A 23,948-nucleotide genomic window follows, 5' to 3' on the forward strand; every position below is an offset into this window, starting at 1 on the left:
TGGAATGCATCAACAGAACGGTATTGGCAGTATAAAACTATCTACAGCACCTTGTATTCCAAGGTGGTCTCCCATCCAAGTACTAACCAGGCCCAACACTGCTTAGCTTCGAAGATCAGATGAGATTGGACGTATCCAGTGTGGTGTGGCTGTAGATGAGCTTTGTGGTTTCTGTTAGAACTTTTCTACTTCTAACTACTGGTTCATAAATGAATACATTTGAAAATGGAATGCATCAACAGAACGGTGTTGGCAGTATAAAAATATCTACAGCACCTTGTATTCCCAAGGGGTCTCCCATCCAAGTACTAACCAGGCCCAACACTGCTTAGCTTCCAAGATCAGATGAGATTGGGCGTATCCAGTGTGGTGTGGCTGTAGATGAGTTGTGTGGTGTGGCTGTAGATGAGCTTTGTGGTTTCTGTTAGAACTTTTCTACTTCTAACTACTGGTTCATAAATGAATACATTTGAAAATGGAATGCATCAACAGAACGGTGTTGGCAGTATAAAAATATCTACAGCACCTTGTATTCCCAAGGGGTCTCCCATCCAAGTACTAACCAGGCCCAACACTGCTTAGCTTCCAAGATCAGATGAGATTGGGCGTATCCAGTGTGGTGTGGCTGTAGATGAGCTTTGTGGTTTCTGTTAGAACTTTTCTACTTCTAACTACTGGTTCATAAATGAACACGTTTGAAAATGGAATGCATCAACAGAACGGTGTTGGCAGTATAAAAATATCTACAGCACCTTGTATTCCCAGGTGGTTTCCCATCCAAGTACTAACCAGGCCCAACACTGCTTAGCTTCCAAGATCAGATGAGATTGGGTGTATCCAGTGTGGTGTGGCTGTAGATGAGCTTTGTGGTTTCTGTTAGAACTTTTCTACTTCTAACTACTGGTTCATAAATGAATACGTTTGAAAATGGAATGCATCAACAGAACGGTGTTGGCAGTATAAAAATATCTACAGCACCTTGTATTCCAAGGTGGTCTCCCATCCAAGTACTAACCAGGCCCAACACTGCTTAGCTTCCAAGATCAGATGAGATTGGGCGTATCCAGTGTGGTGTGGCTGTAGATGAGCTTTGTGGTTTCTGTTAGAACTTTTCTACTTCTAACTACTGGTTCATAAATGAATACGTTTTAAAATGGAATGCATCAACAGAACGGTGTTGGCAGTATAAAAATATCTACAGCACCTTGTATTCCCAGGTGGTCTCCCATCCAAGTACTAACCAGGCCCAACACTGCTTAGCTTCCAAGATCAGATGAGATTGGGCGTATCCAGTGTGGTGTTGCTGTAGATGAACTTTCTGGTTTCTGTTAGAACTTTTCTACTTCTAACTACTGGTTCATAAATGAATACGTTTGAAAATGGAATGCATCAACAGAACGGTGTTGGCAGTATAAAAATATCTACAGCACCTTGTATTCCCAGGTGGTCTCCCATCCAAGTACTAACCAGGCCCAACACTGCTTAGCTTCCAAGATCAGATGAGGTTGGGCATATCCAGTGTGGTGTGGCTGTAGAAGAGCTTTATGGTTTCTGTTAGTACTTTTCTACTTCTAACTACTGGTTCATAAATTAATACGTTTGAAAATGGAATGCATCAACAGAACGGTGTTGGTAGTATAAAAATATCTACTGCACCTTGTATTCCCAAGTTGTCTCCCATCCAAGTACTAACCAGGTCCAACACTGCTTAGCTTCCAAGATCAGATGAGATTGGGCGTATCCAGTGTGGTGTGACTGTAGATGAGCTTTGTGGTTTCTGTTAGAACTTTTCTACTTGTAAGTACTGGTTCATAAATGAATACGTTTGAAAATTTAATGCATCAACAGAACGGTGTTGGCAGTATAAAAATATCTACAGCACCTTGTATTCCCAGGTGGTCTCCCATCCAAGTACTAACCAGTCCCAACACTGCTTAGCTTCCAAGATCAGATGAGATTGGGCGTATCCAGTGTGGTGTGGCTGTAAATCAACTTTCTGGTTTCTGTTAGAACTTTTCTACTTCTAACTACTGGTTCATAAATGAATACGTTTTAAAATGGAATGCATCAACAGAACGGTGTTGGCAGTATAAAATAATCTACAGCACCTTGTATTCCCAGGTGGTCTCCCATCCAAGTACTAACCAGGCCCAACACTGCTTAGCTTCCAAGATCAGATGAGATTGGGCGTATCCAGTGTGGTGTGGCTGTAGATGAGCTTTATGGTTTCTGTTAGAACTTTTCTACTTCTAACTACTGGTTCATAAATGAATACGTTTGAAAATGGAATGCATCAACAGAACGGTGTTGGCAGTATAAAAATATCTACAGCACCTTGTATTCCCAGGTGGTCTCCCATCCAAGTACTAACCAGGCCCAACACTGCTTAGCTTCCAAGATCAGATGAGATTGGGCGTATCCAGTGTGGTGTGGCTGTAGATGAGCTTTGTGGTTTCTGTTAGAACTTTTCTACTTCTAACTACTGGTTCATAAATGAATACGTTTGAAAATGGAATGCATCAACAGAACGGTATTGGCAGTATAAAAATATCTACAGCACCTTGTATTCCCAGGTGGTCTCCCATCCAAGTACTAACCAGGCCCAACACTGCTTAGTTTTGAAGATCAGATGAGATTGGACGTATCCAGTGTGGTGTGGCTGTAGATGAGCTTTGTGGTTTCTGTTAGAACTTTTCTACTTCTAACTACTGGTTCATAAATGAATACATTTGAAAATGGAATGCATCAACAGAACGGTGTTGGCAGTATAAAAATATCTACAGCACCTTGTATTCCCAAGGGGTCTCCCATCCAAGTACTAACCAGGCCCAACACTGCTTAGCTTCCAAGATCAGATGAGATTGGGCGTATCCAGTGTGGTGTGGCTGTAGATGAGCTGTGTGGTGTGGCTGTAGATGAGCTTTGTGGTTTCTGTTAGAACTTTTCTACTTCTAACTACTGGTTCATAAATGAATACATTTGAAAATGGAATGCATCAACAGAACGGTGTTGGCAGTATAAAAATATCTACAGCACCTTGTATTCCCAAGGGGTCTCCCATCCAAGTACTAACCAGGCCCAACACTGCTTAGCTTCCAAGATCAGATGAGATTGGGCGTATCCAGTGTGGTGTGGCTGTAGATGAGCTTTGTGGTTTCTGTTAGAACTTTTCTACTTCTAACTACTGGTTCATAAATGAACACGTTTGAAAATGGAATGCATCAACAGAACGGTGTTGGCAGTATAAAAATATCTACAGCACCTTGTATTCCCAGGTGGTTTCCCATCCAAGTACTAACCAGGCCCAACACTGCTTAGCTTCCAAGATCAGATGAGATTGGGTGTATCCAGTGTGGTGTGGCTGTAGATGAGCTTTGTGGTTTCTGTTAGAACTTTTCTACTTCTAACTACTGGTTCATAAATGAATACGTTTGAAAATGGAATGCATCAACAGAACGGTGTTGGCAGTATAAAAATATCTACAGCACCTTGTATTCCAAGGTGGTCTCCCATCCAAGTACTAACCAGGCCCAACACTGTTTAGCTTCCAAGATCAGATGAGATTGGGCGTATCCAGTGTGGTGTGGCTGTAGATGAGCTTTGTGGTTTCTGTTAGAACTTTTCTACTTCTAACTACTGGTTCATAAATGAATACATTTGAAAATGGAATGCATCAACAGAACGGTGTTGGCAGTATAAAAATATCTACAGCACCTTGTATTCCCAAGGGGTCTCCCATCCAAGTACTAACCAGGCCCAACACTGCTTAGCTTCCAAGATCAGATGAGATTGGGCGTATCCAGTGTGGTGTGGCTGTAGATGAGCTTTGAGGTTTCTGTTAGAACTTTTCTACTTCTAACTACTGGTTCATAAATGAATACGTTTTAAAATGGAATGCATCAACAGAACGGTGTTGGCAGTATAAAAATATCTACAGCACCTTGTATTCCCAGGTGGTCTCCCATCCAAGTACTAACCAGGCCCAACACTGCTTAGCTTCCAAGATCAGATGAGATTGGGCGTATCCAGTGTGGTGTTGCTGTAGATGAACTTCCTGGTTTCTGTTAGAACTTTTCTACTTCTAACTACTGGTTCATAAATGAATACGTTTGAAAATGGAATGCATCAACAGAACGGTGTTGGCAGTATAAAAATATCTACAGCACCTTGTATTCCCAGGTGGTCTCCCATCAAAGTACTAACCAGGCCCAACACTGCTTAGCTCCAAGATCAGATGAGGTTGGGCATATCCAGTGTGGTGTGGCTGTAGAAGAGCTTTATGGTTTCTGTTAGTACTTTTCTACTTCTAACTACTGGTTCATAAATTAATACGTTTGAAAATAGAATGCATCAACAGAACGGTGTTGGTAGTATAAAAATATCTACTGCACCTTGTATTCCCAAGTGGTCTCCCATCCAAGTACTAACCAGGTCCAACACTGCTTAGCTTCCAAGATCAGATGAGATTGGGCGTATCCAGTGTGGTGTGACTGTAGATGAGCTTTGTTGTTTCTGTTAGAACTTTTCTACTTGTAAGTACTGGTTCATAAATGAATACGTTTGAAAATTTAATGCATCAACAGAACGGTGTTGGCAGTATAAAAATATCTACAGCACCTTGTATTCCCAGGTGGTCTCCCATCCAAGTACTAACCAGTCCCAACACTGCTTAGCTTCCAAGATCAGATGAGAATGGGCGTATCCAGTGTGGTGTGGCTGTAAATTAACTTTCTGGTTTCTGTTAGAACTTTTCTACTTCTAACTACTGGTTCATAAATGAATACGTTTTAAAATGGAATGCATCAACAGAACGGTGTTGGCAGTATAAAATAATCTACAGCACCTTGTATTCCCAGGTGGTCTCCCATCCAAGTACTAACCAGGCCCAACACTGCTTAGCTTCCAAGATCAGATGAGATTGGGCGTATCCAGTGTGGTGTGGCTGTAGATGAGCTTTATGGTTTCTGTTAGAACTTTTCTACTTCTAACTACTGGTTCATAAATGAATACGTTTGAAAATGGAATGCATCAACAGAACGGTGTTGGCAGTATAAAAATATCTACAGCACCTTGTATTCCCAGGTGGTCTCCCATCCAAGTACTAACCAGGCCCAACACTGCTTAGCTTCCAAGATCAGATGAGATTGGGCGTATCCAGTGTGGTGTGGCTGTAGATGAGCTTTGAGGTTTCTGTTAGAACTTTTCTACTTCTAACTACTGGTTCATAAATGAATACGTTTGAAAATGGAATGCATCAACAGAACGGTATTGGCAGTATAAAAATATCTACAACACCTTGTATTCCAAGGTGGTCTCCCATCCAAGTACTAACCAGGCCCAACACTGCTTAGCTTCGAAGATCAGATGAGATTGGACGTATCCAGTGTGGTGTGGCTGTAGATGAGCTTTGTGGTTTCTGTTAGAACTTTTCTACTTCTAACTACTGGTTCATAAATGAATACATTTGAAAATGGAATGCATCAACAGAACGGTGTTGGCAGTATAAAAATATCTACAGCACCTTGTATTTCCAAGGGGTCTCCCATCCAAGTACTAACCAGGCCCAACACTGCTTAGCTTCCAAGATCAGATGAGATTGGGCGTATCCAGTGTGGTGTGGCTGTAGATGAGCTGTGTGGTGTGGCTGTAGATGAGCTTTGTGGTTTCTGTTAGAACTTTTCTACTTCTAACTACTGGTTCATAAATGAATACATTTGAAAATGGAATGCATCAACAGAACGGTGTTGGCAGTATAAAAATATCTACAGCACCTTGTATTCCCAAGGGGTCTCCCATCCAAGTACTAACCAGGCTCAACACTGCTTAGCTTCCAAGATCAGATGAGATTGGGCGTATCCAGTGTGGTGTGGCTGTAGATGAGCTTTGTGGTTTCTGTTAGAACTTTTCTACTTCTAACTACTGGTTCATAAATGAATACGTTTTAAAATGGAATGCATCAACAGAACGGTGTTGGCAGTATAAAAATATCTACAGCACCTTGTATTCCCAGGTGGTCTCCCATCCAAGTACTAACCAGGCCCAACACTGTTTAGCTTCCAAGATCAGATGAGATTGGGCGTATCCAGTGTGGTGTTGCTGTAGATGAACTTTCTGGTTTCTGTTAGAACTTTTCTACTTCTAACTACTGGTTCATAAATGAATACGTTTGAAAATGGAAAGCATCAACAGAACGGTGTTGGCAGTATAAAAATATCTACAGCACCTTGTATTCCCAGGTGGTCTCCCATCCAAGTACTAACCAGGCCCAACACTGCTTAGCTTCCAAGATCAGATGAGATTGGGCATATCCAGTGTGATGTGGCTGTAGAAGAGCTTTATGGTTTCTGTTAGTACTTTTCTACTTCTAACTACTGGTTCATAAATTAATACGTTTGAAAATGGAATGCATCAACAGAACGGTGTTGGTAGTATAAAAATATCTACTGCACCTTGTATTCCCAAGTGGTCTCCCATCCAAGTACTAACCAGGTCCAACACTGCTTAGCTTCCAAGATCAGATGAGATTGGGCGTATCCAGTGTGGTGTGGCTGTAGATGAGCTTTATGGTTTCTGTTAGAACTTTTCTACTTCTAACTACTGGTTCATAAATGAATACGTTTGAAAATGGAATGCATCAACAGAACGGTGTTGGTAGTATAAAAATATCTACAGCACCTTGTATTCCCAGGTGGTCTCCCATCCAATTACTAACCAGGCCCAACACTGCTTAGCTTCCAAGATCAGATGAGATTGGGCGTATCCAGTGTGGTGTGACTGTAGATGAGCTTTGTGGTTTCTGTTAGAACTTTTCTACTTGTAAGTACTGGTTCATAAATGAATACGTTTGAAAATTTAATGCATCAACAGAATGGTGTTGGCAGTATAAAAATATCTACAGCACCTTGTATTCCCAGGTGGTCTCCCATCCAAGTACTAACCAGGCCCAACACTGCTTAGCTTCCAAGATCAGATGAGATTGGGCGTATCCAGTGTGGTGTGGCTGTAGATGAACTTTCTGGTTTCTGTTAGAACTTTTCTACTTCTAACTACTGGTTCATAAATGAATATGTTTTAAAATGGAATGCATCAACAGAATGGTATTGGCAGTATAAAAATATCAACAGCACCTTGTATTCCAAGGTGGTCTCCCATCCAAGTACTAACCAGGCCCAACACTGCTTAGCTTCGAAGATCAGATGAGATTGGGCGTATCCAGTGTGGTGTGGCTGTAGATGAGCTTTGTGGTTTCTGTTAGAACTTTTCTACTTCTAACTACTGGTTCATAAATGAACACGTTTGAAAATGGAATGCATCAACAGAACGGTGTTGGCAGTATAAAATTATCTACAGCACCTTGTATTCCCAGGTGGTCTCCCATCCAAGTACTAACCAGGCCCAACACTGCTTAGCTTCCAAGATCAGATGAGATTGGGCGTATCCAGTGTGGTGTGGCTGTAGATGAACTTTCTGGTTTCTGTTAGAACTTTTCTACTTCTAACTACTGGTTCATAAATGAATATGTTTTAAAATGGAATGCATCAACAGAATGGTGTTGGCAGTATAAAATAATCTACAGCACCTTGTATTCCCAGGTGGTCTCCCATCCAAGTACTAACCAGGCCCAACACTGCTTAGCTTCCAAGATCAGATGAGATTGGGCGTATCCAGTGTGGTGTGGCTGTAGATGAGCTTTGTGGTTTCTGTTAGAACTTTTCTACTTCTAACTACTGGTTCATAAATGAATACGTTTGAAAATGGAATGCATCAACAGAACGGTATTGGCAGTATAAAAATATCAACAGCACCTTGTATTCCAAGGTGGTCTCCCATCCAAGTACTAACCAGGCCCAACACTGCTTAGCTTCGAAGATCAGATGAGATTGGGCGTATCCAGTGTGGTGTGGCTGTAGATGAGCTTTGTGGTTTCTGTTAGAACTTTTCTACTTCTAACTACTGGTTCATAAATGAACACGTTTGAAAATGGAATGCATCAACAGAACGGTGTTGGCAGTATAAAATTATCTACAGCACCTTGTATTCCCAGGTGGTCTCCCATCCAAGTACTAACCAGGCCCAACACTGCTTAGCTTCCAAGATCAGATGAGATTGGGCGTATCCAGTGTGGTGTGGCTGTAGATGAGCTTTGTGGCTTCTGTTTGAACTTTTCTACTTCTAACTACTGGTTCATAAATGAATACGTTTGAAAATGGAATGCATCAACAGAACGGTGTTGGCAGTATAAAAATATCTACAGCACCTTGTATTCCAAGGTGGTCTCCCATCCAAGTACTAACCAGGCCCAACACTGCTTAGCTTCCAAGATCAGATGAGATTGGGCGTATCCAGTGTGGTGTGGCTGTAGATGAGCTTTGTGGTTTCTGTTAGAACTTTTCTACTTCTAACTACTGGTTCATAAATGAATACATTTGAAAATGGAATGCATCAACAGAACGGTGTTGGCAGTATAAAAATATCTACAGCACCTTGTATTCTCAAGGGGTCTCCCATCCAAGTACTAACCAGGCCCAACACTGCTTAGCTTCCAAGATCAGATGAGATTGGGCGTATCCAGTGTGGTGTGGCTGTAGATGAGCTTTGTGGTTTCTGTTAGAACTTTTCTACTTCTAACTACTGGTTCATAAATGAATACGTTTTAAAATGGAATGCATCAACAGAACGGTGTTGGCAGTATAAAAATATCTACAGCACCTTGTATTCCCAGGTGGTCTCCCATCCAAGTACTAACCAGGCCCAACACTGCTTAGCTTCCAAGATCAGATGAGATTGGGCGTATCCAGTGTGGTGTTGCTGTAGATGAACTTTCTGGTTTCTGTTAGAACTTTTCTACTTCTAACTACTGGTTCATAAATGAATACGTTTGAAAATGGAATGCATCAACAGAACGGTGTTGGCAGTATAAAAATATCTACAGCACCTTGTATTCCCAGGTGGTCTCCCTTCCAAGTACTAACCAGGCCCAACACTGCTTAGCTTCCAAGATCAGATGAGATTGGGCATATCCAGTGTGGTGTGGCTGTAGAAGAGCTTTATGGTTTCTGTTAGTACTTTTCTACTTCTAACTACTGGTTCATAAATTAATACGTTTGAAAATGGAATGCATCAACAGAACGGTGTTGGTAGTATAAAAATATCTACTGCACCTTGTATTCCCAAGTGGTCTCCCATACAAGTACTAACCAGGTCCAACACTGCTTAGCTTCCAAGATCAGATGAGATTGGGCGTATCCAGTGTGGTGTGGCTGTAGATGAGCTTTATGGTTTCTGTTAGAACTTTTCTACTTCTAACTACTGGTTCATAAATGAATACATTTGAAAATGGAATGCATCAACAGAACGGTGTTGGCAGTATAAAAATATCTACAGCACCTTGTATTCCCAGGTGGTCTCCCATCCAAGTACTAACCAGGCCCAACACTGCTTAGCTTCCAAGATCAGATGAGATTGGGCGTATACAGTGTGGTGTTGCTGTAGATGAACTTTCTGGTTTCTGTTAGAACTTTTCTACTTCTAACTACTGGTTCATAAATGAATACGTTTGAAAATGGAATGCATCAACAGAACGGTGTTGGCAGTATAAAAATATCTACAGCACCTTGTATTCCCAGGTGGTCTCCCATCCAAGTACTAACCAGGCCCAACACTGCTTAGCTTCCAAGATCAGATGAGATTGGGCGTATCCAGTGTGGTGTGGCTGTAGATGAACTTTGTGGTTTCTGTTAGAACTTTTCTACTTCTAACTACTGGTTCATAAATGAATACGTTTTAAAATGGAATGCATCAACAGAACGGTGTTGGCAGTATAAAATTATCTACAGCACCTTGTATTCCCAGGTAGTCTCCCATCCAAGTACTAACCAGTCCCAACACTGCTTAGCTTCCTAGATCAGATGAGATTGGGCGTATCCAGTGTGGTGTGGCTGTAGATAAGCTTTATGGTTTCTGTTAGAACTTTTCTACTTCTAACTACTGGTTCATAAATGAATAAGTTTGAAAATGGAACGCATCAACAGAACAGTGTTGGCAGTATAAAAATATCTACAGCACCTTGTATTCCCAGGTGGTCTCCCATCCAAGTACTACCCAGGCCCAACACTGCTTAGTTTCCAAGATCAGATGAGATTGGGCGTATCCAGTGTGGTGTGGCTGTAGATGAACTTTCTGGTTTCTGTTAGAACTTTTCTACTTCTAACTACTGGTTCATAAATGAATACGTTTGAAAATGGAATGCATCAACAGAACGGTGTTGGTAGTATAAAAATATCTACAGCACCTTGTATTCCCAGGTGGTCTCCCATCCAAGTACTAACCAGGCCCAACACTGCTTAGCTTCCAAGATCAGATGAGATTGGGCGTATCCAGTGTGGTGTGGCTGTAGATGAGCTTTATAGTTTCTGTTAGAACTTTTCTACTTCTAACTACTGGTTCATAAATGAATAAGTTTGAAAATGGAATGCATCAACAGAACGGTGTTGGCAGTATAAAAATATCTACAGCACCTTGTATTCCCAGGTGGTCTCCCATCCAAGTACTAACCAGGCCCAACACTGCTTAGCTTCCAAGATCAGATGAGATTGGGCGTATACAGTGTGGTGTTGCTGTAGATGAACTTTCTGGTTTCTGTTAGAACTTTTCTACTTCTAACTACTGGTTCATAAATGAATACGTTTGAAAATGGAATGCATCAACAGAACGGTGTTGGCAGTATAAAAATATCTACAGCACCTTGCATTCACAGGTGGTCTCCCATCCAAGAACTAACCAGGCCCAACACTGCTTAGCTTCCAAGATCAGATGAGATTGGGCGTATCCAGTGTGGTGTGGCTGTAGATGAACTTTGTGGTTTCTGTTAGAACTTTTCTACTTCTAACTACTGGTTCATAAATGAATACGTTTTAAAATGGAATGCATCAACAGAACGGTGTTGGCAGTATAAAATTAACTACAGCACCTTGTATTCCCAGGTAGTCTCCCATCCAAGTACTAACCAGTCCCAACACTACTTAGCTTCCTAGATCAGATGAGATTGGGCGTATCCAGTGTGGTGTGGCTGTAGATAAGCTTTATGGTTTCTGTTAGAACTTTTCTACTTCTAACTACTGGTTCATAAATGAATATGTTTTAAAATGGAATGCATCAACAGAACGGTGTTGGCAGTATAAAATTATCTACAGCACCTTGTATTCCCAGGTGGTCTCCCATCCAAGTACTACCCAGGCCCAACACTGCTTAGTTTCCAAGATCAGATGAGATTGGGCGTATCCAGTGTGGTGTGGCTGTAGATGAACTTTCTGGTTTCTGTTTGAACTTTTCTACTTCTAACTACTGGTTCATAAATGAATACGTTTGAAAATGGAATGCTTCAACAGAACGGTGTTGGTAGTATAAAAATATCTACAGCACCTTGTATTCCCAGGTGGTCTCCCATCCAAGTACTAACCAGGCCCAACACTGCTTAGCTTCCAAGATCAGATGAGATTGGGCGTATCCACTGTGGTGTGGCTGTAGATGAGCTTTATGGTTTCTGTTAGAACTTTTCTACTTCTAACTACTGGTTCATAAATGAATATGTTTGAAAATGGAATGCATCAACAGAACGGTGTTGGCAGTATAAAAATATCTACAGCACCTTGTATTCCCAGGTGGTCTCCCATCCAAGTACTAACCAGGCCCAACACTGCATAGCTTCCAAGATCAGATGAGATTGGGCGTATACAGTGTGGTGTTGCTGTAGATGAACTTTCTGGTTTCTGTTAGAACTTTTCTACTTCTAACTACTGGTTCATAAATGAATACGTTTGAAAATGGAATGCATCAACAGAACGGTGTTGGCAGTATAAAAATATCTACAGCACCTTGTATTCCCAGGTGGTCTCCCATCCAAGTACTAACCAGGCCCAACACTGCTTAGCTTCCAAGATCAGATGAGATTGGGCGTATCCAGTGTGGTGTGGCTGTAGATGAACTTTGTGGTTTCTGTTAGAACTTTTCTACTTCTAACTACTGGTTCATAAATGAATACGTTTTAAAATGGAATGCATCAACAGAACGGTGTTGGCAGTATAAAATTATCTACAGCACCTTGTATTCCCAGGTAGTCTCCCATCCAAGTACTAACCAGTCCCAACACTGCTTAGCTTCCTAGATCAGATGAGATTGGGCGTATCCAGTGTGGTGTGGCTGTAGATAAGCTTTATGGTTTCTGTTAGAACTTTTCTACTTCTAACTACTGGTTCATAAATGAATAAGTTTGAAAATGGAATGCATCAACAGAACGGTGTTGGCAGTATAAAAATATCTACAGCACCTTGTATTCCCAGGTGGTCTCCCATCCAAGTACTACCCAGGCCCAACACTGCTTAGTTTCCAAGATCAGATGAGATTGGGCGTATCCAGTGTGGTGTGGCTGTAGATGAACTTTCTGGTTTCTGTTAGAACTTTTCTACTTCTAACTACTGGTTCATAAATGAATACGTTTGAAAATGGAATGCATCAACAGAACGGTGTTGGTAGTATAAAAATATCTACAGCACCTTGTATTCCCAGGTGGTCTCCCATCCAAGTACTAACCAGGCCCAACACTGCTTAGCTTCCAAGATCAGATGAGATTGGGCGTATCCAGTGTGGTGTGGCTGTAGATGAGCTTTATGGTTTCTGTTAGAACTTTTCTACTTCTAACTACTGGTTCATAAATGAATACATTTGAAAATGGAATGCATCAACAGAACGGTGTTGGCAGTATAAAAATATCTACAGCACCTTGTATTCCCAGGTGGTCTCCCATCCAAGTACTAACCAGGCCCAACACTGCTTAGCTTCCAAGATCAGATGAGATTGGGCGTATACAGTGTGGTGTTGCTGTAGATGAACTTTCTGGTTTCTGTTAGAACTTTTCTACTTCTAACTACTGGTTCATAAATGAATACGTTTGAAAATGGAATGCATCAACAGAACGGTGTTGGCAGTATAAAAATATCTACAGCACCTTGTATTCCCAGGTGGTCTCCCATCCAAGTACTAACCAGGCCCAACACTGCTTAGCTTCCAAGATCAGATGAGATTGGGCGTATCCAGTGTGGTGTGGCTGTAGATGAACTTTGTGGTTTCTGTTAGAACTTTTCTACTTCTAACTACTGGTTCATAAATGAATACGTTTTAAAATGGAATGCATCAACAGAACGGTGTTGGCAGTATAAAATTATCTACAGCACCTTGTATTCCCAGGTAGTCTCCCATCCAAGTACTAACCAGTCCCAACACTGCTTAGCTTCCTAGATCAGATGAGATTGGGCGTATCCAGTGTGGTGTGGCTGTAGATAAGCTTTATGGTTTCTGTTAGAACTTTTCTACTTCTAACTACTGGTTCATAAATGAATAAGTTTGAAAATGGAAAGCATCAACAGAACGGTGTTGGCAGTATAAAAATATCTACAGGACCTTGTATTCCCAGGTGGTCTCCCATCCAAGTACTACCCAGGCCCAACACTGCTTAGCTTCCAAGATCAGATGAGATTGGGCGTATCCAGTGTGGTGTGGCTGTAGATGAGCTTTATGGTTTCTGTTAGAACTTTTCTACTTCTAACTACTGGTTCATAAATGAATAAGTTTGAAAATGGAATGCATCAACAGAACGGTGTTGGCAGTATAAAAATATCTACAGCACCTTGTATTCCCAGGTGGTCTCCCATCCAAGTACTAACCAGGCCCAACACTGCTTAGCTTCCAAGATCAGATGAGATTGGGCGTATACAGTGTGGTGTTGCTGTAGATGAACTTTCTGGTTTCTGTTAGAACTTTTCTACTTCTAACTACTGGTTCATAAATGAATACGTTTGAAAATGGAATGCATCAACAGAACGGTGTTGGCAGTATAAAAATATCTACAGCACCTTGTATTCCCAGGTGGTCTCCCATCCAAGTACTAACCAGGCCCAACACTGCTTAGCTTCCAAGATCAGATGAGATTGGGCGCATCCAGTGTGGTGTGGCTGTAGATGAACTTTGTGGTTTCTGTTAGAACTTTTCTACTTCTAACTACTGGTTCATAAATGAATACGTTTTAAAATGGAATGCATCAACAGAACGGTGTTGGCAGTATAAAATTATCTACAGCACCTTGTATTCCCAGGTAGTCTCCCATCCAAGTACTAACCAGTCCCAACACTGCTTAGCTTCCTAGATCAGATGAGATTGGGCGTATCCAGTGTGGTGTGGCTGTAGATAAGCTTTATGGTTTCTGTTAGAACTTTTCTACTTCTAACTACTGGTTCATAAATGAATATGTTTTAAAATGGAATGCATCAACAGAACGGTGTTGGCAGTATAAAATTATCTACAGCACCTTGTATTCCCAGGTGGTCTCCCATCCAAGTACTACCCAGGCCCAACACTGCTTAGTTTCCAAGATCAGATGAGATTGGGCATATCCAGTGTGGTGTGGCTGTAGATGAACTTTCTGGTTTCTGTTAGAACTTTTCTACTTCTAACTACTGGTTCATAAATGAATACGTTTGAAAATGGAATGCATCAACAGAACGGTGTTGGCAGTATAAAAATATCTACAGCGCCTTGTATTCCCAGGTAGTCTCCCATCCAAGTACTAACCAGGCCCAACACTGCTTAGCTTCCAAGATCAGATGAGATTGGGCGTATCCAGTGTGGTGTGGCTGTAGATGAGCTTTGTGGTTTCTGTTAGAACTTTTATACTTCTAACTACTGGTTCATAAATGAATACGTTTGAAAATGGAATGCATCAACAGAACGGTGTTGGCAGTATAAAAATATCTACAGCACCTTGTATTCCCAGGTGGTCTCCCATCCAAGTACTAACCAGGCCCAACACTGCTTAGCTTCCAAGATCAGATGAGATTGGGCGTATCCAGTGTGGTGTGGCTGTAGATGAGCTTTATGGTTTCTGTTAGAACTTTTCTACTTCTAACTACTGGTTCATAAATGAATACGTTTGAAAATGGAATGCATCAACAGAACGGTGTTGGTAGTATAAAAATATCTACAGCACCTTGTATTCCCAGGTGGTCTCCCATCCAAGTACTAACCAGGCCCAACACTGCTTAGCTTCCAAGATCAGATGAGATTGGGCGTATCCACTGTGGTGTGGCTGTAGATGAGCTTTGTGGTTTCTGTTAGAACTTTTCTACTTCTAACTACTGGTTCATAAATGAATATGTTTGAAAATGGAATGCATCAACAGAACGGTGTTGGCAGTATAAAAATATCTACAGCACCTTGTATTCCCAGGTGGTCCCCCATCCAAGTACTAACCAGGACCAACACTGCTTAGCTTCCAAGATCAGATGAGATTGGGCGTATCCAGTGTGGTGTGGCTGTAGATGAGCTTTGTGGTTTCTGTTTGAACTTTTCTACTTCTAACTACTGGTTCATAAATGAATACGTTTGAAAATGGAATGCATCAACAGAACGGTGTTGGCAGTATAAAAATATCTACAGCACCTTGTATTCCCAGGTGGTCTCCCATCCAAGTGCTAACCAGGCCCAACACTGCTTAGCTTCCAAGATCAGATGAGATTGGGCGTATCCAGTGTGGTGTGGCTGTAGATGAGCTTTGTGGTTTCTGTTAGAACTTTTCTACTTCTAACTACTGGTTCATAAATGAATACATTTGAAAATGGAATGCATCAACAGAACGGTGTTGGTAGTATAAAAATATCTACAGCACCTTGTATTCCCAAGTGGTCTCCCATCCAAGTACTAACCAGGCCCAACACTGCTTAGCTTCCAAGATCAGATGAGATTGGGCGTATCCAGTGTGGTGTGGCTGTAGATGAGCTTTGTGGTTTCTGTTAGAACTTTTCTACTTCTAACTACTGGTTTGAAAGGATCCCTACCTCTCTTTGATTACCTCGATGTGATGGCCACTGACGTCAGTGAGAGCAATCCTTAACGTTACAGATAATACACGACACCATGTAGTTAAGAATCACTCTGTTTATTTAATAAATTACAGCGTACTATATAGAAGAGAAACATGGGTGTATACAATATGTGCAAGCATATGATTGGATAAATAGAAGTAGCATACGACATTACATGCGGGATATTTTAGTAACACACAGAAGTAACAGTTTTGATCTAGTATGTAATTGTCCTTGAAGATAAGACACACAGAAGCCTTATATTATATGAAGAGACAAAGGCATCTTGTAGAGAGTGCGTACGTGTCTATTCAAACACATAACAATTCATATAGCATGTTTAACCCTTCAATCCCCTCTTAGAATCATGATTGTTATATGACATGATTCTTAAGTGAGGCTCCTTTCTTGTTCCTCCAGTTCTTGAGATATTGGACATAATCGTCGGGTCCCTTACTATCAGAGGAGGTGACAGGACTGGTGGTTATATCATAGTACATCAGGGCCTTATCAATGCCTTTGGAGGTAAGTTTCTTTCCACAGGGAATTACACAATAAACTATAATGCCTAAAAGAATTAAAGTTACAAGTATGAATATGCTTATTTGCACAAGAGCCTGTTTCCAATTTTCAAACCACCCAAAATATTGGCTCCATGGGTTATCAATACCTGAATTTTTCTTGAGTTCTATGGATAAGGTTTCTAACTTGTTTATGGCTAAAGTAACCTTACCATTGGGACCAGTGTTGTCAGGAATATATGTACAACAGCCTTCCACCTTACTAATGTAAACACATGTACCGCCTTTTTCTGCTAGAATCATGTCAAGGGCCATTCTATTTTGAAATGTCATTTGGGAAGTGGCTTCTAGCTGTTCAGCTATACCTTTAAGAGCATCTTTGGTATCATTAACAAATCTTTGTTGATTATAATATATATAATTAATCCAGGCTACGTTTTTATTTACAGTTACTATAGGGAACAATGACTCAAAACCCGCAGCCACCTCATCTCTAGCTTTGAACTCATTTGGAACACCTCTTGGGACCCCTATAGCATCAATGTACACGTGGGGGTCAAAGCTACCTCCTGGGAGTGCTCTTTTCTTTCGATTAGCAGGAGTATTAGAGGGAGGATTGGGGTCATCGGTGATCATTAGGAGTGGCATTATGACTTTGGCCAGGGCACACTCACCATACCATGGTGTGTCTAATTTAGTTCTAAGCTTCATATCCCCACATATATAATAAATGTCGCCTAGTGATCTAGTTTGGTTGACTAAAACAGTTGTTCTTTTATTTGCACAATACCCTGGTGGGAAGGTTTTTAAATTTCTCCCTGGGGTGATGTTAGATGTATAACAGGTATAGTTTCCAGGATATATGGTTATGGTGCTTCCTGGGTTGGGATTTTTTGACAATATGGGATATTCCCTTTTCCACATTTCGCACTGACTGTCATTTGTTTTGGTGTCATTAAAAAGGCTGAAAAAAACAATTTTCCTGTTCTAGGGGTATATTAAGGGGCACTGTACCTAGGTGGGGCCTAGATTTGCCACAGACATAACAGTTGCTTTTATTGTGTTTGTTAGCACTATACTTCATCCATTCCAACCAAAAATTAATGTCAGAGAAACCAGTTTCAATAGCTAGGGTGTCTTCAAAGGTAGGGTTAGTAATAGCCACCATATCTTTAGAAGTGGCAATATGGGGCTTTAAAGGTTTGTTTTGGGGAGCAATTTTAGGCTGGTATTTTGGGTTTTTGTACATATCCCATAAATAAAACCTTTGTCTTGCACTATAGTACCCTGCTTGCCACCATATACCAAGTACATAAGTCTCATTGTCGCTTCTGCTAGGGTTCACTATGTTTAGTCTAAACCTGTATGAATTTGGGCCTTCATCCATCTTATGAATGGATAGTCTAGAAAGTAGGGGTACTCCATATTTGCTCCATCTATTTTTTTGCAAATGATGGGCCATATTTCCAATCTGCTCCTGTATTCCACCCCACAGATTCCCAGTAATCACAGTTGGATCCATGATAGGATATTTCCATCCACCATTCATCAGTGACACAAATGTACATTGTCTCAGACATTCCTGATTTCCTCCTTTGTTGTATATAATATTTGTCATTAGCAATTTTGGGGAACATAAAATAGTCAAGGATATATGTGGCTACGTGTGTGTTAGAGGAATTGTACCACAAGGTGGGGACCCCATCTGTTTGTGTGATGCTGACTTCACATATTGTGAGGTGAATGAGGGCCAGTAGGGCTATCGAGATAGTCCCCAGGATAGAGATAGGGGGCAGGTTCTTCATCGTTTTCTGTTCTTCTGTCTTCGCTAGGTGGGAGGTCAGGGCTGTCTGCCCCGGTTCGTACCTCACTGGAATCACTTGCTTCCCTCTCTAGGTCTGGTCTAGGAACCTTTTTTACTCGGGATGCATGGATCCAGGTAGGACTTTCCTCTGTCAGGACTGCTGTTCGGGTAACTGCTACGACCTCTGTCTCTGGACCATAGGTGAAGTCTCCTGGGCTCTTGTTCCTGGGGAGCACCTTCACCACGACTCTGTCTCCGACTTTAAAGGGGTGTGTAGGTTCCTGTGGATTCAAAGGGTTTTTACAAACAACCTCATGTTCAATTTCATTCAGTTTTGTTATCAGGGACCTGACATACTCTTCTCTGATGAGTTCTAGATCTCCCTCCTGTATTACTAATGGTTTCTTAGCCCAAGGTGTAGGGAAGGGCCTACCCATTAATATTTCAAAGGGGGAGTAACCCAAAGTCTTTTGTGGTGTCATTCTAATTTCTGCCAAGATAATGGGAAGGACTTGCTTCCATTTGTGGAAGGTGCCTCCTGTGGCCTTCCTAAGCTTGTCTTTGAGGGTCCTATTCATGCGTTCTACGACCCCTGAACTCTGCGGGTGATACGGGATGTGGAACTTCCATTCCACCTGCAGGGCCTTTACCAAGGCCTGTGTAATTTTTGCTGTAAAGGCGGAGCCTTTATCACTATTGATTTGCAATGGGCACCCCCATCTGGGGATGATTTCCTGAGTTAGGATCCTAGCAACTGTCTTTGCATCCTCAGATTTAGTGGGGAATACCTCTGGCCATCGAGAGAACATGTCTACAATGACCAGGGCATACTCCTGTTTACCAATACCTGGGATATGGGTGAAGTCAATTTGCAGGTGTGTAAAGGGTGTGGTGGGGTATTCAAGATGCTGATGTTTTGCCTTGTCAGGGTTGTTGGGGTTGTTTCGCAGACAAGTGATGCATCTACTGACATACTGATCTACTAATGACTTGGCATCCGTGACATAGAAATCATTACGTAAGAGTAAGGTAGTTGTTGCCTTACTGTGGTGTCCTATGCCATGGTAGTGGGCAATAAACAAGGGTGCACTGGACTGGGGTATACAAGGTTTCCCCTCTTTGCAGATTAATCCTGTTTTAGGATTCTTCTGCAAAACTGGGTAAGTCCAGTCAGCTAGGTCGGCATTGGAGGCTGAGGCCTGTAACTGGGTGATCAGGTAGTGGTTGTCGAGAGCTGGGGGGGTCATGATGGACATGTGGGCCTGAGTGATGGGCTGTGAGGCCGCATGTTTGGCAGCAGAGTCAGCAAGAGCATTTCCAAGGGAGACTGCATCCTTCCCCCCCGTGTGTGCCCTGCAATGGAGGATTGCAATGTCAGAGGGCAGGGTTATGGCATGCAGAAGGTCAGAGATGAGTTGGGCATGTGATATGCCTTTTCCATCAGCTCCAAGGAAACCACGGCGTCGCCAAATGACCCCATGGTCATGCACGACGCCGTACGCGTATTTGGAGTCAGTGTAGATGGTGACTGGTTTATTCTGGTAAAGGTGACAAGCCCTTGTGAGAGCAATGAGCTCTGCAGCCTGTGCTGACTGGTAAGGAATGGGCTGTGCTTCCAGAATAATGTCAGGGAGAGTGACAATAGCATAACCCGCTTGGTACGTGGTGTCATTGGGTCTGCTACAGGAACCATCTACAAAAATGACATCCGCGTCGGGGACAGGGACAGGGGACATGTCCAGTCTGGGGGATGTTTCTGACTCAATGGAAGCTGAGCAGTCATGGGGTTCAGGAGGGTGGTCTTCAGGACCTTTGAGCCCCAGGAGAGCGTTGAGAATGGGTGCAGGACCTGAAGAGTTGGTGGCATTCTTAATGGTGAGTGAGGGGTTGTTCAAAAGGAGAACCTCATATCCACTGAGGCGCTGAGCTGACATGTGTTGTGTGTGTAACCCTTTTAAAATGGTTAGAACATCATGAGTGGTGTGAAGTATTGTTGTGTGGCCTAGGGTGAGTGTGGTGGCCATTTCAGTTACCATTGCACAGGCTGCAAGTGCCCTGAGGCAAGCAGGCATACCTTGCACTGTGACAGGCATTACTTTGGAAAAAAATGCCACTGGGCGCAACTTTCCTCCATGAAACTGTGTGAGCACCCCCGCCATGGTTTTACAATTGTCCCTTGCAAACAAATGAAAAGGTAGTACATAGTTGGGGAGGCCAAGTGCCGGACTTTTCATTAACATACACTTTAAGCTTTCATATGCAGTTAACATTTCTTGTGACCATTGTACAATATTAGGTTTGTCTTTCAGTGTGGCTTGTCTCAAAATGTTATCATAATAGGAACAATCAGATATCCACTGTCTGCAGTAATTTACCATACCCAGAAAAGACAGCAGTTCCTTCTGGGTAGTTGGGGTGACCAGGCCCAATACAGACTGAATGCGCTGTGGACTGACTTTCCTTTCCCCCTGAGTGAGCACAAAACCTAAGTAATCCACATGCTTCTTACACCATTGCATTTTTGTTTTGGACACCTTGTGTCCACATTCACAGAGCCAGTTTAACAGTGATATACCATCCTCCCGGCAGGCCTCCTTAGTTTGACTACAGAGCAGCAGATCATCTGCATACTGTAGCAGGACTGAACCATGGTGAGGGTGCCAGGGCCCCAATGTGGCCTGGAGTACAATGCTATACACAACAGGTGCGTCAATGAAGCCCTGGGGTAAACGACACCAGGTGAGTTGCTTGCCCTCAAAAGAAAAGGCAAAAAGTAACTGTGTCTGTGCATCCACTGGAATGCTAAAAAATGCATTTTTTAAATCAATTACCGAAAAAAATGCAGCATCTGCAGGGATAGCTGAAATGAGTGAGTTAATGTCAGGTACAATGGGTGCTATAGGCACAATGAGTTGGTTAATTGCCCTAAGGTCTTGTACAAACCTTACACTGCCATCTGACTTAGCAACTGGGTTGACTGGTGTGCAGTAAGGTGAAATTACGTGTCTGAGAATGCCTTGTTGGAGAAACTGTTGTATCATTGGTCTAAGACCTTCAACCTTCTCTTGTGACAAGGGGTATTGCTTTTGATAGACAGGTTGTGTGTCAGGTTTCAGGGTTGCTCTATATGGTGTGCAAGGAATGAGGCCAGTGTCATAGGGACCCTCCGACCATAGAGCAGGGTTTACTTTGTCAAAATCAGGTGTAATGTCTGTTGCTTCCCACACCGGTAGGTGTGGGGACTCAACCTCCAGGCCACTGCCAGTGGGTGAAGGGAGAATGGAGATTTCGAGCCTGCTAAGAAGATCCCTTCCCAGAAGATTAATTGGACATTCAGGTATTACAGTGAAATTGTGTTTACCCATATATGTGCCTCCCGTGGTTCTGACACTAAGGGCATCTGTCAGGTAAGCATCTGTGGGTATCCCATTAATTCCCATTGAAGGAGCAGTCTTTACCAAGTGACCGTCGTACAGGTCGACACACAAAACACTAGTAGTTGCCCCGCTATCTACCAGGAAAGGGATTGCTCTCTTTCCTATAATCAAGGTTAGTAGCGGTGGGTCCTTCCAGTGTCTGGTGAGCTGGGCAAAGGCTGGGATACCCTCCTCCGGGCCCCGTCAGTGGGAGGGATCCTGCCAGTCAACTCGGAATCGGACATGATCCTGAAAGGGGTTGTTGTGTGACTGTCGGGGATGATCCCGGGAGGGAGCCGGAGCTTGGGGCTGTCGGTGGTTTTGTGAGGGACAAGGGCAATCCCTTGCCCAGTGATCGTCCCTTCCACAGTTGAAGCAGGAGGTTTGTTTCCTGCTGGCAGAGTCAGGGGGGTGGGGTGGCCTGGCTTGTGGGTTTTGATATCGGGCTGGATTACGGGGTGGGCCAGTGGAGTGCTGCTGGCGTCTATCTCCCCGACCTTTCTGATTTTGGTAGTTATGAGTTGGGGCATTCTGCAAGGGTTTTTTAACATCAAAGCATCCTGCAGCTTCCTTTTCATATAAGTGCTTTTCAAATTCCTTAATATTATCAGAGGTCCAGGAAGAAACACCTTGCTTAACAGGGACCATAACAGATGGCAACAAGTTATTTACAAAGGTAGAAATTAGTAAATGGTCTGTATCTACAAGAGTGAGACCTGCATCTTCAGACCAACACTTTTTAAACCTCTTCCAGAACTCAGTGACAGTTTCAGTGGGCTTTTGTTTACATGCTACGGCAATGGGAAGAGAAGCCCGGGTTTTAAAAATCTCTTTCATATGGGTCTCAATTTCCTTCCACATCTCCGTTACACCGTCCCCAGTATTGAGAGGGTAGCGAACGGCATCGTTAAGGGTGGTAGGAGTGTTTATGGTGGGAATCTTTTTCCAATCCCACCCGTTGTAATGGTCTATAACCCCATCTATGATCAGCTTCATATCTTCTTGAGTATAGCTGCGTCCTGTGCAAGCCTTTTTCAAGTAAGCTATGCAGCCGTCAGGTGCAACAGTGGGTTTGGGACAGTTCTTAACAATTCTGTCTAAATCCTCTATTTCAATGGGTTTCTTTAACAACTGATCCCCTACTGTCATGAAGGGCAGGTGGGTGGCGACACCGAGGAAACCAGTGCCGGATCGCGTTGTGGAGGGGGTGAGAGGGTTGTCAGTAGCAATAGTTAAGTCAGCGTTGCGGCGGGAGGCGGTTTGTCTGTTAGGAGTAGGGGCACTAGGGGCGGGGGTGGTTACGTCTATGTGGAGGGTACTGTCAGGGGGGGCTATTCCTCCTGAGCCTCCTTCTCCTTCCCCTTCCCCTCCTCCCCCTCCCCTTTGCATCGGCATTCGTGACAAAGCAACTGAGCCTCCTTCTCCTTCCCCTTCCCCTCCTCCCCCTCCCCTTTGCATCGGAATTCGTGACAAAGCAACTGCAGCTAAAAGATCTGTGTCTTTTAAGGAGGGGTATAGGGGACTGTAGGGCGGAGGAGAAGAGTTTTTCAGAAACTTGTTGCTTCTAAATTCCTCAGCTTTGTGTAGTCGGGAAGTTACAGATTTTATTCTACGCTGTTTCTGCTTGATATTTTTGTCATACCAATGAGGTGCTATCGTGAGCCATTGCTCTCCTCCAGCACGCATATATGTCATGTCCCATTGTGGGTCATGATCATACCACGGCCAGGCTTCCTTGTCTCCCAGACAAAGCCCTTTGATCATGTCCATATAAAATGGATAATTAATACCATCACGGGGGAATGGGCTGGGGCTGCCAACTTTCTCTGTCCACCCCGCTAAGTTATCTACCCAAGGGTTAACTAGATAATAATCTGTGGTGGAGTTACGGGCTACATACTCCTTACATGTCTCTCCTGGTAAAGGTGGAGGATAAATGACTGTCTTACTCTGACCCCCTCCCATAGTAAAGAATACAATCTACACCAGCTTTCTACGCAATTTCTACAACAACTTATAACAACTGTCTATGCAATATCACAACAAAAATACGTTCTATGCAATTTCACAACAAAAACTTTCTATGCATGCATTAGCTAACACCAGTTAATTAGTCATTGACAATATCACAATATTATCTGTATAATGAGAACATGAAATCTTTTGACGGGTACGCTTACCTTCGTACAAGATGTCAGAAAAATACAGCGTTTTAAACAGGAAGCAAGAAAAGAGTTTTGAGTAAAGATATCTGGCAGACGAAAACTTACCAGCCGTCTGAACCAAATATAAGAAC

General features: G+C 42.7%; 56 non-coding genes and 14 pseudogenes across 56 annotated transcripts; all 70 read right to left on the reverse strand.

The window, feature by feature from the left end:
• Nucleotides 1-38: 38 nt before the first annotated feature.
• On the reverse strand, nt 39-157 carry LOC134890292 (5S ribosomal RNA; annotated as a pseudogene).
• A 107-nt stretch (nt 158-264) lies between these two features.
• Nucleotides 265-383, reverse strand: LOC134901500 (5S ribosomal RNA). The gene has a single exon (XR_010174990.1). It is a non-coding gene; the product is annotated as a 5S ribosomal RNA (ribosomal RNA).
• A 131-nt stretch (nt 384-514) lies between these two features.
• Nucleotides 515-633, reverse strand: LOC134901501 (5S ribosomal RNA). Its single transcript, XR_010174991.1, has one exon. It is a non-coding gene; the product is annotated as a 5S ribosomal RNA (ribosomal RNA).
• Nucleotides 634-740: 107 nt separating this feature from the next.
• Nucleotides 741-859, reverse strand: LOC134900757 (5S ribosomal RNA). Its single transcript, XR_010174261.1, has one exon. It is a non-coding gene; the product is annotated as a 5S ribosomal RNA (ribosomal RNA).
• A 107-nt stretch (nt 860-966) lies between these two features.
• LOC135061338 (5S ribosomal RNA) lies at nt 967-1,085 on the reverse strand. Its single transcript, XR_010247722.1, has one exon. It is a non-coding gene; the product is annotated as a 5S ribosomal RNA (ribosomal RNA).
• Nucleotides 1,086-1,192: 107 nt separating this feature from the next.
• LOC135060081 (5S ribosomal RNA) lies at nt 1,193-1,311 on the reverse strand. Its single transcript, XR_010246471.1, has one exon. It is a non-coding gene; the product is annotated as a 5S ribosomal RNA (ribosomal RNA).
• Nucleotides 1,312-1,418: 107 nt separating this feature from the next.
• LOC134885518 (5S ribosomal RNA) lies at nt 1,419-1,537 on the reverse strand. Its single transcript, XR_010169630.1, has one exon. It is a non-coding gene; the product is annotated as a 5S ribosomal RNA (ribosomal RNA).
• Nucleotides 1,538-1,644: 107 nt separating this feature from the next.
• Nucleotides 1,645-1,763, reverse strand: LOC134893169 (5S ribosomal RNA; annotated as a pseudogene).
• Nucleotides 1,764-1,870: 107 nt separating this feature from the next.
• On the reverse strand, nt 1,871-1,989 carry LOC134884259 (5S ribosomal RNA). The gene has a single exon (XR_010168411.1). It is a non-coding gene; the product is annotated as a 5S ribosomal RNA (ribosomal RNA).
• A 107-nt stretch (nt 1,990-2,096) lies between these two features.
• Nucleotides 2,097-2,215, reverse strand: LOC134901774 (5S ribosomal RNA). The gene has a single exon (XR_010175255.1). It is a non-coding gene; the product is annotated as a 5S ribosomal RNA (ribosomal RNA).
• Nucleotides 2,216-2,322: 107 nt separating this feature from the next.
• Nucleotides 2,323-2,441, reverse strand: LOC134900223 (5S ribosomal RNA). The gene has a single exon (XR_010173742.1). It is a non-coding gene; the product is annotated as a 5S ribosomal RNA (ribosomal RNA).
• A 107-nt stretch (nt 2,442-2,548) lies between these two features.
• On the reverse strand, nt 2,549-2,667 carry LOC134893977 (5S ribosomal RNA; annotated as a pseudogene).
• Nucleotides 2,668-2,774: 107 nt separating this feature from the next.
• On the reverse strand, nt 2,775-2,893 carry LOC134901502 (5S ribosomal RNA). The gene has a single exon (XR_010174992.1). It is a non-coding gene; the product is annotated as a 5S ribosomal RNA (ribosomal RNA).
• A 131-nt stretch (nt 2,894-3,024) lies between these two features.
• On the reverse strand, nt 3,025-3,143 carry LOC134901503 (5S ribosomal RNA). Its single transcript, XR_010174993.1, has one exon. It is a non-coding gene; the product is annotated as a 5S ribosomal RNA (ribosomal RNA).
• Nucleotides 3,144-3,250: 107 nt separating this feature from the next.
• Nucleotides 3,251-3,369, reverse strand: LOC134900759 (5S ribosomal RNA). The gene has a single exon (XR_010174263.1). It is a non-coding gene; the product is annotated as a 5S ribosomal RNA (ribosomal RNA).
• Nucleotides 3,370-3,476: 107 nt separating this feature from the next.
• LOC135065357 (5S ribosomal RNA) lies at nt 3,477-3,595 on the reverse strand. Its single transcript, XR_010251639.1, has one exon. It is a non-coding gene; the product is annotated as a 5S ribosomal RNA (ribosomal RNA).
• A 107-nt stretch (nt 3,596-3,702) lies between these two features.
• Nucleotides 3,703-3,821, reverse strand: LOC134901504 (5S ribosomal RNA). Its single transcript, XR_010174994.1, has one exon. It is a non-coding gene; the product is annotated as a 5S ribosomal RNA (ribosomal RNA).
• Nucleotides 3,822-3,928: 107 nt separating this feature from the next.
• On the reverse strand, nt 3,929-4,047 carry LOC135060082 (5S ribosomal RNA). Its single transcript, XR_010246472.1, has one exon. It is a non-coding gene; the product is annotated as a 5S ribosomal RNA (ribosomal RNA).
• Nucleotides 4,048-4,154: 107 nt separating this feature from the next.
• Nucleotides 4,155-4,272, reverse strand: LOC134894422 (5S ribosomal RNA; annotated as a pseudogene).
• A 107-nt stretch (nt 4,273-4,379) lies between these two features.
• LOC134885536 (5S ribosomal RNA) lies at nt 4,380-4,498 on the reverse strand. The gene has a single exon (XR_010169649.1). It is a non-coding gene; the product is annotated as a 5S ribosomal RNA (ribosomal RNA).
• A 107-nt stretch (nt 4,499-4,605) lies between these two features.
• LOC134891057 (5S ribosomal RNA) lies at nt 4,606-4,724 on the reverse strand (annotated as a pseudogene).
• Nucleotides 4,725-4,831: 107 nt separating this feature from the next.
• LOC134901786 (5S ribosomal RNA) lies at nt 4,832-4,950 on the reverse strand. The gene has a single exon (XR_010175266.1). It is a non-coding gene; the product is annotated as a 5S ribosomal RNA (ribosomal RNA).
• A 107-nt stretch (nt 4,951-5,057) lies between these two features.
• Nucleotides 5,058-5,176, reverse strand: LOC134900224 (5S ribosomal RNA). The gene has a single exon (XR_010173744.1). It is a non-coding gene; the product is annotated as a 5S ribosomal RNA (ribosomal RNA).
• A 107-nt stretch (nt 5,177-5,283) lies between these two features.
• LOC134892371 (5S ribosomal RNA) lies at nt 5,284-5,402 on the reverse strand (annotated as a pseudogene).
• Nucleotides 5,403-5,509: 107 nt separating this feature from the next.
• Nucleotides 5,510-5,628, reverse strand: LOC135066339 (5S ribosomal RNA). The gene has a single exon (XR_010252589.1). It is a non-coding gene; the product is annotated as a 5S ribosomal RNA (ribosomal RNA).
• Nucleotides 5,629-5,759: 131 nt separating this feature from the next.
• On the reverse strand, nt 5,760-5,878 carry LOC135068349 (5S ribosomal RNA). The gene has a single exon (XR_010254553.1). It is a non-coding gene; the product is annotated as a 5S ribosomal RNA (ribosomal RNA).
• Nucleotides 5,879-5,985: 107 nt separating this feature from the next.
• On the reverse strand, nt 5,986-6,104 carry LOC135063420 (5S ribosomal RNA). Its single transcript, XR_010249752.1, has one exon. It is a non-coding gene; the product is annotated as a 5S ribosomal RNA (ribosomal RNA).
• Nucleotides 6,105-6,211: 107 nt separating this feature from the next.
• Nucleotides 6,212-6,330, reverse strand: LOC135070574 (5S ribosomal RNA). The gene has a single exon (XR_010256734.1). It is a non-coding gene; the product is annotated as a 5S ribosomal RNA (ribosomal RNA).
• A 107-nt stretch (nt 6,331-6,437) lies between these two features.
• LOC135070490 (5S ribosomal RNA) lies at nt 6,438-6,556 on the reverse strand. The gene has a single exon (XR_010256653.1). It is a non-coding gene; the product is annotated as a 5S ribosomal RNA (ribosomal RNA).
• A 107-nt stretch (nt 6,557-6,663) lies between these two features.
• LOC135068381 (5S ribosomal RNA) lies at nt 6,664-6,782 on the reverse strand. The gene has a single exon (XR_010254585.1). It is a non-coding gene; the product is annotated as a 5S ribosomal RNA (ribosomal RNA).
• A 107-nt stretch (nt 6,783-6,889) lies between these two features.
• On the reverse strand, nt 6,890-7,008 carry LOC134900225 (5S ribosomal RNA). Its single transcript, XR_010173745.1, has one exon. It is a non-coding gene; the product is annotated as a 5S ribosomal RNA (ribosomal RNA).
• A 107-nt stretch (nt 7,009-7,115) lies between these two features.
• LOC134889870 (5S ribosomal RNA) lies at nt 7,116-7,234 on the reverse strand (annotated as a pseudogene).
• A 107-nt stretch (nt 7,235-7,341) lies between these two features.
• LOC134900226 (5S ribosomal RNA) lies at nt 7,342-7,460 on the reverse strand. The gene has a single exon (XR_010173746.1). It is a non-coding gene; the product is annotated as a 5S ribosomal RNA (ribosomal RNA).
• A 107-nt stretch (nt 7,461-7,567) lies between these two features.
• LOC134901797 (5S ribosomal RNA) lies at nt 7,568-7,686 on the reverse strand. Its single transcript, XR_010175277.1, has one exon. It is a non-coding gene; the product is annotated as a 5S ribosomal RNA (ribosomal RNA).
• A 107-nt stretch (nt 7,687-7,793) lies between these two features.
• On the reverse strand, nt 7,794-7,912 carry LOC134889871 (5S ribosomal RNA; annotated as a pseudogene).
• A 107-nt stretch (nt 7,913-8,019) lies between these two features.
• On the reverse strand, nt 8,020-8,138 carry LOC134900227 (5S ribosomal RNA). Its single transcript, XR_010173747.1, has one exon. It is a non-coding gene; the product is annotated as a 5S ribosomal RNA (ribosomal RNA).
• Nucleotides 8,139-8,245: 107 nt separating this feature from the next.
• LOC135061339 (5S ribosomal RNA) lies at nt 8,246-8,364 on the reverse strand. The gene has a single exon (XR_010247723.1). It is a non-coding gene; the product is annotated as a 5S ribosomal RNA (ribosomal RNA).
• Nucleotides 8,365-8,471: 107 nt separating this feature from the next.
• Nucleotides 8,472-8,590, reverse strand: LOC135058855 (5S ribosomal RNA). The gene has a single exon (XR_010245279.1). It is a non-coding gene; the product is annotated as a 5S ribosomal RNA (ribosomal RNA).
• Nucleotides 8,591-8,697: 107 nt separating this feature from the next.
• Nucleotides 8,698-8,816, reverse strand: LOC135060083 (5S ribosomal RNA). The gene has a single exon (XR_010246473.1). It is a non-coding gene; the product is annotated as a 5S ribosomal RNA (ribosomal RNA).
• Nucleotides 8,817-8,923: 107 nt separating this feature from the next.
• Nucleotides 8,924-9,042, reverse strand: LOC135070798 (5S ribosomal RNA). Its single transcript, XR_010256950.1, has one exon. It is a non-coding gene; the product is annotated as a 5S ribosomal RNA (ribosomal RNA).
• A 107-nt stretch (nt 9,043-9,149) lies between these two features.
• Nucleotides 9,150-9,268, reverse strand: LOC134888108 (5S ribosomal RNA; annotated as a pseudogene).
• Nucleotides 9,269-9,375: 107 nt separating this feature from the next.
• On the reverse strand, nt 9,376-9,494 carry LOC135062053 (5S ribosomal RNA). The gene has a single exon (XR_010248414.1). It is a non-coding gene; the product is annotated as a 5S ribosomal RNA (ribosomal RNA).
• Nucleotides 9,495-9,601: 107 nt separating this feature from the next.
• Nucleotides 9,602-9,720, reverse strand: LOC134900228 (5S ribosomal RNA). The gene has a single exon (XR_010173748.1). It is a non-coding gene; the product is annotated as a 5S ribosomal RNA (ribosomal RNA).
• Nucleotides 9,721-9,827: 107 nt separating this feature from the next.
• On the reverse strand, nt 9,828-9,946 carry LOC134892222 (5S ribosomal RNA; annotated as a pseudogene).
• Nucleotides 9,947-10,053: 107 nt separating this feature from the next.
• On the reverse strand, nt 10,054-10,172 carry LOC135062883 (5S ribosomal RNA). The gene has a single exon (XR_010249223.1). It is a non-coding gene; the product is annotated as a 5S ribosomal RNA (ribosomal RNA).
• A 107-nt stretch (nt 10,173-10,279) lies between these two features.
• Nucleotides 10,280-10,398, reverse strand: LOC134900230 (5S ribosomal RNA). The gene has a single exon (XR_010173749.1). It is a non-coding gene; the product is annotated as a 5S ribosomal RNA (ribosomal RNA).
• A 107-nt stretch (nt 10,399-10,505) lies between these two features.
• On the reverse strand, nt 10,506-10,624 carry LOC135062054 (5S ribosomal RNA). The gene has a single exon (XR_010248415.1). It is a non-coding gene; the product is annotated as a 5S ribosomal RNA (ribosomal RNA).
• A 107-nt stretch (nt 10,625-10,731) lies between these two features.
• Nucleotides 10,732-10,850, reverse strand: LOC134885704 (5S ribosomal RNA). The gene has a single exon (XR_010169814.1). It is a non-coding gene; the product is annotated as a 5S ribosomal RNA (ribosomal RNA).
• Nucleotides 10,851-10,957: 107 nt separating this feature from the next.
• Nucleotides 10,958-11,076, reverse strand: LOC134895087 (5S ribosomal RNA; annotated as a pseudogene).
• A 107-nt stretch (nt 11,077-11,183) lies between these two features.
• On the reverse strand, nt 11,184-11,302 carry LOC135062884 (5S ribosomal RNA). Its single transcript, XR_010249224.1, has one exon. It is a non-coding gene; the product is annotated as a 5S ribosomal RNA (ribosomal RNA).
• Nucleotides 11,303-11,409: 107 nt separating this feature from the next.
• LOC135064015 (5S ribosomal RNA) lies at nt 11,410-11,528 on the reverse strand. Its single transcript, XR_010250331.1, has one exon. It is a non-coding gene; the product is annotated as a 5S ribosomal RNA (ribosomal RNA).
• Nucleotides 11,529-11,635: 107 nt separating this feature from the next.
• LOC134885693 (5S ribosomal RNA) lies at nt 11,636-11,754 on the reverse strand. Its single transcript, XR_010169803.1, has one exon. It is a non-coding gene; the product is annotated as a 5S ribosomal RNA (ribosomal RNA).
• A 107-nt stretch (nt 11,755-11,861) lies between these two features.
• LOC134900231 (5S ribosomal RNA) lies at nt 11,862-11,980 on the reverse strand. Its single transcript, XR_010173750.1, has one exon. It is a non-coding gene; the product is annotated as a 5S ribosomal RNA (ribosomal RNA).
• A 107-nt stretch (nt 11,981-12,087) lies between these two features.
• Nucleotides 12,088-12,206, reverse strand: LOC134892224 (5S ribosomal RNA; annotated as a pseudogene).
• Nucleotides 12,207-12,313: 107 nt separating this feature from the next.
• On the reverse strand, nt 12,314-12,432 carry LOC135062885 (5S ribosomal RNA). The gene has a single exon (XR_010249226.1). It is a non-coding gene; the product is annotated as a 5S ribosomal RNA (ribosomal RNA).
• A 107-nt stretch (nt 12,433-12,539) lies between these two features.
• On the reverse strand, nt 12,540-12,658 carry LOC134900232 (5S ribosomal RNA). The gene has a single exon (XR_010173751.1). It is a non-coding gene; the product is annotated as a 5S ribosomal RNA (ribosomal RNA).
• A 107-nt stretch (nt 12,659-12,765) lies between these two features.
• LOC135062056 (5S ribosomal RNA) lies at nt 12,766-12,884 on the reverse strand. The gene has a single exon (XR_010248416.1). It is a non-coding gene; the product is annotated as a 5S ribosomal RNA (ribosomal RNA).
• Nucleotides 12,885-12,991: 107 nt separating this feature from the next.
• Nucleotides 12,992-13,110, reverse strand: LOC134900233 (5S ribosomal RNA). The gene has a single exon (XR_010173752.1). It is a non-coding gene; the product is annotated as a 5S ribosomal RNA (ribosomal RNA).
• Nucleotides 13,111-13,217: 107 nt separating this feature from the next.
• LOC134892225 (5S ribosomal RNA) lies at nt 13,218-13,336 on the reverse strand (annotated as a pseudogene).
• A 107-nt stretch (nt 13,337-13,443) lies between these two features.
• Nucleotides 13,444-13,562, reverse strand: LOC135064630 (5S ribosomal RNA). Its single transcript, XR_010250935.1, has one exon. It is a non-coding gene; the product is annotated as a 5S ribosomal RNA (ribosomal RNA).
• Nucleotides 13,563-13,669: 107 nt separating this feature from the next.
• Nucleotides 13,670-13,788, reverse strand: LOC135062058 (5S ribosomal RNA). The gene has a single exon (XR_010248418.1). It is a non-coding gene; the product is annotated as a 5S ribosomal RNA (ribosomal RNA).
• Nucleotides 13,789-13,895: 107 nt separating this feature from the next.
• Nucleotides 13,896-14,014, reverse strand: LOC134901301 (5S ribosomal RNA). The gene has a single exon (XR_010174790.1). It is a non-coding gene; the product is annotated as a 5S ribosomal RNA (ribosomal RNA).
• Nucleotides 14,015-14,121: 107 nt separating this feature from the next.
• LOC134892226 (5S ribosomal RNA) lies at nt 14,122-14,240 on the reverse strand (annotated as a pseudogene).
• A 107-nt stretch (nt 14,241-14,347) lies between these two features.
• LOC134901355 (5S ribosomal RNA) lies at nt 14,348-14,466 on the reverse strand. The gene has a single exon (XR_010174845.1). It is a non-coding gene; the product is annotated as a 5S ribosomal RNA (ribosomal RNA).
• A 107-nt stretch (nt 14,467-14,573) lies between these two features.
• Nucleotides 14,574-14,692, reverse strand: LOC135066763 (5S ribosomal RNA). Its single transcript, XR_010253004.1, has one exon. It is a non-coding gene; the product is annotated as a 5S ribosomal RNA (ribosomal RNA).
• Nucleotides 14,693-14,799: 107 nt separating this feature from the next.
• LOC134900235 (5S ribosomal RNA) lies at nt 14,800-14,918 on the reverse strand. Its single transcript, XR_010173754.1, has one exon. It is a non-coding gene; the product is annotated as a 5S ribosomal RNA (ribosomal RNA).
• Nucleotides 14,919-15,025: 107 nt separating this feature from the next.
• LOC135064016 (5S ribosomal RNA) lies at nt 15,026-15,144 on the reverse strand. Its single transcript, XR_010250332.1, has one exon. It is a non-coding gene; the product is annotated as a 5S ribosomal RNA (ribosomal RNA).
• Nucleotides 15,145-15,251: 107 nt separating this feature from the next.
• On the reverse strand, nt 15,252-15,370 carry LOC135064113 (5S ribosomal RNA). Its single transcript, XR_010250426.1, has one exon. It is a non-coding gene; the product is annotated as a 5S ribosomal RNA (ribosomal RNA).
• A 107-nt stretch (nt 15,371-15,477) lies between these two features.
• On the reverse strand, nt 15,478-15,596 carry LOC135068437 (5S ribosomal RNA). Its single transcript, XR_010254638.1, has one exon. It is a non-coding gene; the product is annotated as a 5S ribosomal RNA (ribosomal RNA).
• Nucleotides 15,597-15,703: 107 nt separating this feature from the next.
• Nucleotides 15,704-15,822, reverse strand: LOC134901219 (5S ribosomal RNA). Its single transcript, XR_010174710.1, has one exon. It is a non-coding gene; the product is annotated as a 5S ribosomal RNA (ribosomal RNA).
• Between the last annotated feature and the right edge of the window lie 8,126 nt (nt 15,823-23,948).

This window comes from Pseudophryne corroboree, chromosome 3 (assembly GCF_028390025.1).
Source record: "Pseudophryne corroboree isolate aPseCor3 chromosome 3, aPseCor3.hap2, whole genome shotgun sequence".
Classification (NCBI taxonomy): domain Eukaryota; kingdom Metazoa; phylum Chordata; class Amphibia; order Anura; family Myobatrachidae; genus Pseudophryne; species Pseudophryne corroboree.